At 30.5% G+C, this 8409-nt stretch overlaps 2 protein-coding genes and 1 long non-coding RNA gene across 3 annotated transcripts in view; 2 read left to right on the forward strand and 1 right to left on the reverse strand.

The window, feature by feature from the left end:
- LOC117171777 (RING finger protein 17) overlaps positions 1 to 8409 on the forward strand; it is a 585549-nt gene that overhangs the window by 429836 nt on the left and 147304 nt on the right. The window lies entirely within an intron of this gene.
- The window catches only part of LOC117171780, a 168930-nt gene that overhangs the window by 86739 nt on the left and 73782 nt on the right, over positions 1 to 8409 (reverse strand). The gene's annotated exons all lie outside the window — the stretch shown is intronic.
- Positions 1 to 8409, forward strand: part of LOC117171781 — a 31040-nt gene that overhangs the window by 792 nt on the left and 21839 nt on the right. The gene's annotated exons all lie outside the window — the stretch shown is intronic.

Below are 8409 nucleotides of genomic sequence, written 5' to 3' on the forward strand. Positions count from 1 at the left end.
CCTCCCATGTTGCCCTATCTATGCTTTCGATTATCTTATTTTGGAAATCTATGCGCGCATCCGGTTTCTGTAGGTTCTCAATTTTGATTCGCGTTTGTTTTGATTAATTAAAATTATAAAAATAGTAATACTTAAAATCGCTATAATTAACAATAAAATAAAAATATAATAAATCAATTTTGTGTCAATAATAAATAGTGAATGTTTATAAAAAATGTGCGTATTCAACATGGTAATTTTTTAAACTAGGAAATGGAAGGGAGAAATTCTGCCAATCCCTACTCCCTTTTGCGAATATTTTTGAGTTTACAGTCGTAATCAGCACCTTAAATACGTTAATGCAAGTGGTTCTAACTCCCAAGTGCGAAATTCAGTCGGATGCCTGAGCTTGACCATCGGTCCAAAGTCGGCCCTGCTATGGTAACCAATCTACAGTAACCAGAGTTAAGCCGACTAAAATGTTTTTAAGCTGCCATGGTCGTACCGACGTTGGCGATGGACGTCGGCGGCGAGCGAAAAGCCGACCGTCGGCCCAACTATGGTACGACAATCGGATAAATTGTGGCAGATTGTTCGGTACGACCACAATAATCCATTCGGTCCGACTCTGGATGCAACAGTCGGATTGTCATAAGTTACCTTGATGCACCCGGCGGCCGGTCAAACCTTGGCCCGAGTATGACCAGACCGTCGGATAAACTCTGATTAATTGTTATAAAAAGACCGTGAAAGTGCAGTCGGCGCGACTGTGGTCAAGATTTGGCCCGTCCTACAAGGCCACATGTGCCCGTAACATTGGGTGCACATAACCTACTTCATTTCGCTAGATATGCTTTCGGCCACAGTTGATCTGCTCGTATTATTGGGAGGTCGAATTGATGCGTTACTCTTAAAAATTTATAAATATTCAAAATAAACCATTACCAACTTTAGTTTCAAATCAACAAATGAAATGAATCATTCCAAATTATTAATTGAATACTGCTACATATTCAAAATTTATCTGTTTTAATATATAATAAAGTCAATTTTAAATCCTGCAAAATTTAAAATTCCATAAAAGCATCGAACACTGAATATTTTAAAAGTATAGCTTCCCAAATGGTCAAGCCTTTTTCCAAATTAATGTATTAAGAAAATACCACAATTTCCTTTTAAAAAATCATGCGAGAACTAGGCATTCAAAATTTATTAATATAAATTTCCTACCCAATAATATTTTTAATTTCTTATAAAGAAATAAATATGACCAAAAAATGGCCATTTTTTCTATGTTAAAGTCCCTTAAGTTCTATAGAGTAACGTTAGTTAAAGATGCTCCAGTATTATATAATAAACAAGCAAATTTATTATATAAAAATTATTTGTTTAAGGAATGTGTCTCACGATTTTCCATGAGTTTACGTTTTTTAAAGTTATATTGCAAGAACTTTGGATAAAACAATATAATGATGAAGACATTTCTTTGTGAAACTATTATTGTTAATATTATAAATAAATTTAATAAACAAATGCATTTATCGGACATTTTTTGACTTTTCCAACATTTTCGACAACTTCTTCGTTGTCAAATATCCAAATAATGCATATATTTATTTAAAATGTTGAAAAAATCATAGAATGTATCAAATATTTATGAATTTTACTTAAATTATCATGAAGGTCTCAAATGAAAAGAATGAAATAAAAAAAACGAATTTTTCCGTCCACAAATGCGCGAATAATGCGTTTTCTTGTTAAATTGGTTTTAAAAATCATAAGATTTATCAACTAATCAGAAATTTTGCTGAATTTATTATAAAGATCTCAATGAAAGTCTGAAATCGAAAAAAAGAATTTTTTCGTTGACAAATGTGCCAATAATGAGTTTGTTTATTAAATTTGTTGAGAAAATAAAATTGATACAAAATTAAGAATTTTTCTGAAATTATTATGAAGTTCCTAATTAAAAATCTGGCATCGAAAAAACGAATATTAATATCCACAAATATCTAATTAATGCATTTTTTAATTAGAATCGTTTTAAAAAATCATTAAATCTATCAACTAATTATAAATGTTGCTTAAATCGGCATAAAGTTCCCAATTAAAAGGATTGGTATTGAAAAAAAAGAATTTTATTGTTGATCAATGAATTTTTTTATTAAATTGATTTAAAAAAAGATTATCATAAAGTTCCTTGTTTAAAAAAAATGAAATAGAAAAAAACAGATGTTTCTCTCGAAAAATTCCTGACTAATGCATTTGTTCATTACATTTGTTTGTAATTTTAACAATAACAATCTCAAGAAAAATTTCCTAATCATCATGTTGTTTTTATCGAAATTTTCCGCAATATAACTTAAAAAACGTGACTTTTTTAAATTAATTTTTGTCTAAGGTTGGACCGGCGTCATCTTAATAGATGGCTTATATATGGGACCAAATGTCGGCCCGACGTGGAGAAGCCAAAGACGGTTGACCGTTATCTTTTAGCTGGTTGGCCCGACCAGTGGCGCACAAAGTTGGACCGACCGCGACCGTCCGAAGGTTGGGCCGAACGTGGGCCGATGGTTATTTCGCACCTGGACAAAACGAGCGTAAAATCAGTTATGAGAATCCCCGAATGATATGTTACTTTAGGACTTAAGGAATTTTTGGTTGAGTCAAAAAAATATTTAATTGATCTAACTAAATTTTTTGTTGAATTAACTAAATACTTGCAATAACAAAATGCAAACATTTACAGATACAGCAGAGCCAAAACTTTTTTTTTCTTCTACCGTTATAAATTGTCATTAAACATTTCAGCAAATTATTATTAAAGGTTCTTTAATGAGGAACTTGTATATTAAGAATTATTATTAAAGTGACAATAAATTTTTGTCATTCGTTAATGTATTGTGTAAAAATATGATTATATTTTAAAATGCCAAATAAGTGAATTAGTTTAATATCGAAGTTGTTTTAATATTTTATAACCATAACTACAAATGTTTTAAAACGAAAATACTACGATTAATTATTTCTTTCATAACAAAGTAATAAAATTCAATAAATATATCTTAAGATGGCATAAATATACAAAATTTTCGCATTTTGCAGCACAAATAATAAATTTATCAGTTGAAGAATTCCTTTAACATACCTCTTAGACATTTAACAAGCTTGCAACAACAAATTTCTTTCTGTCCATCACATCAGATTTTTATCCAACTATGGTTGAATTTCTTAGAGAACGTTAAATGAACATTTTTTTAAATATACCAGATTCATTTTTATAAGGTCTAAATCAGCAAAAATTTGACAGAAGTAGAAAGTTAGGTTAAGGGCACCTATAGTAGTGAGCCACCCTTTAGTAGTGGAGGTGCTTTCAATGCTTATTGGGCTCTTCTGTGGCACCAATACCGGTTTTCGGTCTCTCTTATTTTTCTCAAAAAATTGGAATTTTTGGTGGAGGTACTGGCTGCAAGCACCTCCACTACATAAAATTTTTTAAAATTAAAAAATCAACAGCGCCAGAATTTTGTGCTTTTTTGTGGCTTTTCAAAAATGTAAAAACCTAATTTTCAAAAAACAACCCCTATCTCCGAAAACTACTCTTATAATAAAATATGCACTTAAACTAAAAGTAAGCATAACAGAATTTTGGGCTTTTTAGGCTCTTCTTGGGCACCAATGCCGATTTTTGGACTCTTATATTTTTGTCAAGAAAAGGATTTTTGGGATGGTCGTGCTGCCCGCTAGCACTTCCACTACAGAAAATTGGAAAAATCAAAAACAATTAACAGCGCCAAAATTTTAGGCTTTTTCTAGGCCCTTCAAAAATGCAAAAATTATTTTGCAAAAAACAACACCTGTCACCTAAAAATTACCCTTAAAATAACTTACGCACCCAGCATAAATGTAAGCATTTCCAAATATTGTGCTATTTTTGGGCTTCCAAAAACACTCTCAAATTATTTCGAAAAATCAACCTTAACCCTTCAAATATCCCAAAGAAAATTGTATGGAATAAGTAAGAGGAAAAATATACCGTAGGTCTTAGCTTGTTTTGAGTTCACTAAAAATAACAAATTCTATTCTCCGAAAACAACCCATAACATTAACAGCTACCCCTTGACTAAAAATATAGATATTAAACAAAAATAAAAGAAAATATAAATCAAAAGTCAATGGTTTTGCGGGGTTCACAAAACACTGCCGAAAAATCTCCAAATGAAAAAGAATCATACTATTCACCCTCGAAAATTTCTAAACTATACCCGCTTCCCCACAGTAAGAATAAAAAAATCAAATAAAAAATAAACCCTTGATGCATTACTGTGGAAATAGATTTATTAACTAAAGTTTAAAAAATTTTTTTGGGTAATTATTTTTAATTTGGGATTGTTTTTTTGGATTTTAGATGACGGCGGGTGAGACTTTGTTCTTTAAGCGTAATAAGGGTAGTTTTCAAGTGATGTTTAATGGTACTGTAGAGATAAGGATATGAAAAAGATTTTTGGTAAATTCTTTGTGGTAACTATTTTTCATTGAAATCATTATAGATTTTTTAGTTGAAGACAGCTGAGCCGGGTTTGCTTAAATGAATTAAGGGTGTTTTTTTATTTGATTTTTTTATTATTACTGTGGGAAAGTGGGTATAGTTTAGAGTTTTTCGGGGGTGAATAGTATGATTCTTTTTCATTTGGAGATTTTTCGACAGTGTTTTATGAACCCCGTCAAACCATTGACTTTTTATGTGCATTTTTTTTTAGTTTTGGTTAATATCTATATTTTTAGTTAGGGGTAGCTTTTAGTGTTATGGGTTGTTTTCAGACAATAGAATCTTTTATTTTTAGTGAACTCAAAACAAGCTCAGACCTACGGTATACTTTTTCTCGTACGTTTTCCATATATTTTTCTTTGAAATTTTTTTAAGGGTTAGGGTTGATTTTTTGAAATAATTTGTAAGTGTTTTTGAGAGCCTAAAAATAGCACAATATTTGGAATTGCTTATATTTAGGCTGGATGCGTAAGCTATTATAAGGATAATTTTCAGGGTACAGGAGTTGTTTGTTAAAAATTAATTGTTGCATTTTTCGAGAGCTCAAAGAGCCGTAAATTCTGATATGCTAACTTTTAGATTAAGTGCATATTTTATTTCAGTGGTAGTTTTTCGGAGATAGGGGTTGTTTTTTGAAAAATAATTTTTGCATTTTTAAAAAGCCCGAAAATGCCAAAAATTCTGACGCTGTTGATTTTTTTAATTTTTCAAATTTTATGTAGTGGAGGTTTTTTGAGAAAAATAAGAGAGCCCGAAAATAGGGAGAGTTGCCAAAGAAGAGACCAAAAAATCCCAAATTTCTGATAAACTTAAATTTAGTTTGAATTTATATTTTATTTCAAGGGTATTTTTTTAAAGATAGGGGTTCTTTTTTCAAAATTAATTTTTGCATTTTTCAAGAGCCTATACTAAAACTAAAAGAGCTCAAAAATCGCCATCGGTGCCCAAAAAAGCCCAAAATTATGGCATAAAGAAAATATTCCAATTCCGCACATAGAATATGTTTTAAAAACACGAATGAGAAGCTTTAAAATGTCTGAAATGCATATAAATCTATATCGTTCTGTTCCAACTTGACAATCACTTTTTATACAGCTTTGAATATGATCGTAAACTTAAATGGCTTACTACTGGTTGTCTTTCCCCTAACCGCAAAATAACAAAAATATGCTCAACTGAAAATTCTCTCTAAACTTAAATATTTCTAATTTCCAAGCTTCCAGCTAGGGTATTTTTTAGAAATTTTTTTAGAGAGTAATGGATCATAAAAAACGGCGTAACAGGAAAAGTGAATCGTCCAGCTGTGTCCTTTTTATTTCACGTTTGTTTCTTTGGAGCGCGAACGGCCGCGTGATAATGCAATAATAAAAGTGAAGCACCAGTTTAAGGGAAACTATCCATCTGCAATTTCGAACGAATCCAGACTAGCCTCTTTCAAAACGAAGACCATCTTTTCCTTCGTCAGTCTTACGCAGCTGAAGTTTTATTGTATTAACTGAAATTGCAACTGTGCCCGTAAAGGTAGAGGTTTTAGTGTCTTGCTGTAAACGTAGATAGCTAGTCTGCAAGGGGGCGAAAGAACGAGGGGCTGCAAGGGAAAGGGAAGCTTTTGCCAGGGTTTTTACAGGGGAAAAGGATCAGGGAAGCGCGGCACTAAAATCGAAATTGTCAGAGCTCACGCTTAGTTTTATGACACTCCCTTTTTTCTGCCTGCGACACCTCTTTTTTATCTTTTTTCCCAACTTTTATAGCCCCTCTTTTCAGGGTTATCTTCCGCGACAGAAGGCGCGGTTTTAAATAATTCGCTAATTAAAAATAACTGCTTTTTAATTTAAACCCACAGCTGCTATCGACATAAATTAGCTTCAGCATTCTCTTGCTCAAGTCACGTGGGAAAACAGTCAAATCACTTTATTACTGTCATCAAGTTTTTAACTGCATAGTTTTTCATAATTGAATTAACGTTTATTGGCATTTTACAAGAGAGGTCGCGGACTCTCAATTGCTCTTGCATCTGTTTAAAAGGCTAAACATATACTGTATACAAAAATATGTAGTCTTTTTTGTGCAGAAGAGGCAAACAGATTCCCTGCTAACAAGTGATTTCACGTGATTACAAGTTGATTGGAAAGTCATTGCAATTTGTACACCAAGTAAAAATATGGTATGGGCCGTTTAAAAACTACTTCAAGCTATTTTAAGAACCCCTTCTTCGTCACATATCATCACAAAAAGCTTGTAACGGAATTCAAAGCCCAGAATGCTCCTAACAGAGGGAAAGTAGGATGATTTTCACGAAGATCGAGGAATAAATTCTATTTAAAAAAGTTAATATATATTTAACATATTGAATTCAATATGAAAAGCTTGAGATTTCAAGTCGAAATGATTTTCAGCAATCAATTTGAACAATCAGTTTTCAACAATATATTTGAAAATTTACAAAAAAAAAATCATTTTCCAACAAAATAGGTAAATTTTCAACTAAAGTGTTGAGTTTTCAAACGGAAAATTCGAATTTTGTAGAAAAAATGAACTTTTTAATCCGTAAAGTTAAATTTTCAACCAAGAAAGATGATTTTTGAACCAACAAAATAGTTGAATTTTGAACCAAGAATGATGATTTTTCAACCAAATAGTTAATTTTTCAGCAAAGAAAAAAATTGAATTTAGACCAAACATTTGCATCTGCAACCAAAAAGTTGATCTTTCAAGAAAAAAAAAGCAATTAAAAAAAAATTGTTAATATAAGAGTAAAGTTTTCAACCTCAAAAAAGGTAATTTCAACCAAATGGTCGAATTTTCGAATAAGAAGATTTAAATTAAACCAGAAATAGGTACATGTTTAAACAATAGTTGAATCTTGAAGCTAAAAGACGATTTTTTTATCAAGCATTTCAACCTTTTTCCGAAAAATTGATTTTCAAACAAATAGTTGAATTTTCCATGAAAAACGATTAATTTTTAATTAAAAATTAAATTGTTATTTTGCCGTTCTAAAAATAATTTTTAAAAACAAATTATTTTTCAACAACATAAGTAAATTTGTAAAAAAAGAGATAGATGTTTAACTGATAAAACTAATTTTAAACAATTTAGTTCAATTTTCAACGAAGTAGTTGAATTTTGAATCAAGAAAAATAATTTTCTAACTAACAGAATGAATTGACAACAAAATGCATAAATTTGAAACTTAATAGTTAAATCTTCATCTAAAAACAATCAATTTTCAACGACAGGTGTTGAATTTTTACCTGAAAATGATCAATTTTCGAACAAAAGAACGCATTTTCAACAAAATAGTTCAATATTCATCAATAAAATGAATGTTCACAAAGTAGTTCAACTTTTAACTAAGTAGCTGAATTTTTAATATAACCAAATAAATTTGCAATTCAAAAATTAATATAGTTGAATTTTGAACTAAAATGGATCAGTTTTCGGCCAAAAATGGATAAGCTAAATTTTTGGTAGGAAAAATTAATTTTAAACGAAATAGTTAAATTTTCAACTAAATAGTAAAATTGTAAACAAACAAAAAGTTGAATGCTGTACCAAAAATATAATAGCAGATTGTTATATTAAAAAGGACTAACTTTCAACGAATAATAGTTGAATTTTCTTATAGGGTTGAATTAATTCAGTTCGCATTGAGCCGAAAATGAAAAAATAGATAGTTCTCTGAAAACGGGGGAAAAAGGAGCAATTATTTTTAAAAAGCGGAAAGGAGGGGAATGTAGGAATAAGGGGAAGAGTTTATATACATATATATATGCACAAAACAACTAATATTAATTTTTCAAGTATAACAAAAAAATTGTTATTCTCATTTATATTTCATATGTGGCGTCACATTCTTCTCCCGCTGCCTCGTAAATTGT

Source organism: Belonocnema kinseyi, chromosome 4 (genome assembly GCF_010883055.1).
Source record: "Belonocnema kinseyi isolate 2016_QV_RU_SX_M_011 chromosome 4, B_treatae_v1, whole genome shotgun sequence".
NCBI lineage: Eukaryota > Metazoa > Arthropoda > Insecta > Hymenoptera > Cynipidae > Belonocnema > Belonocnema kinseyi.